The sequence below is a fragment of the Saprolegnia parasitica genome, assembly GCF_000151545.1.
Source record: "Saprolegnia parasitica CBS 223.65 unplaced genomic scaffold supercont2.43, whole genome shotgun sequence".
NCBI classification, from domain to species: Eukaryota; Oomycota; class Saprolegniomycetes; order Saprolegniales; family Saprolegniaceae; genus Saprolegnia; species Saprolegnia parasitica.
In genome coordinates, this window is record NW_012156437.1 from 177,586 (window position 1) to 178,601 (window position 1,016).

Here is a 1,016-nt window from a genome sequence, read left to right on the forward strand (position 1 = left end):
TGTCGTTCGGTATCACGTGTGGGCCGAGGTCGCGGCCGCGGCACTCTGTCGTCACCGCGTGGATGAGGCGTTGAGTTCTTGTCGCGAGCGTCTCCGTCGGGGCGGCGGCGAGCATCAAGGCGTGGACGTGCTGGGCTTGAGTGATCCCGATCTTGGCCATCGTCCGGGCGTATCGAGTGTGCCATCTTGTGGTCTTTTCTATGTAACTACAGCTATCTACCGGGAGAAACTGGTTGGACCAAAGCGGTTGTTCGTGGACCAGCGGCGACGGCGCCGTGTGTTGTTTGTTGTTGTGAGATGTGTTGCTTGTTGTTGTGAGATATGAACTGAGTTACCGGTATATACAATTATTGAGACCACGAGCCGCTACAGGTACGACGACGCCATCCTGGCGTCTCTGGCTCGTGACCAGAAGGCGCTGCGCCTACGCATCGACAACATGAAGACCGCCGACCCCGCCGCTACCCGAGACCTCCGCATCGAACGCAACCTAGTCATGCATAGGATCCGCATGCGCTGCCGCGACCTTGCCAACGCTGAAGCCGACGCCCTCGTCAAAGAGATCGAAGACTTGGGCCCTACCTCGCAGATGTTCGCCGCCGTCAAGGCCACGCTCCGGCGCCCCACGTCCAAGTTTCGCCTCAAGGACCAGCACAGCCACATCATCATGGACACGAAGGAGACAGCCAAGCATGTGACCGCTCACTTCCAGGCCCAGTTCGCCAGCTCGACCAACGCCACCGTACAGCCCGACACGACTGCCCGACCGCTCGACCAGCCCATTACGCCCGTCGAACTCTACGACGCGATCAAGAAGCTCCGCAACAACCGCGCCTGCGGCCCAGACACCATGCCGGCCGAAGTTCTCAAGGCCGCCGCCGACCTCATCGCCACGCCCCTCGCACAGCTGCTCAACGACGGTTTTACCAAAGGACAGCCGATTCAGCTCGGCACGGGACGCTGATCTGCCTGCCCAAGCCCAACAAGCCCCAAGGCGTGTGCTCGAGCCTCCGCCC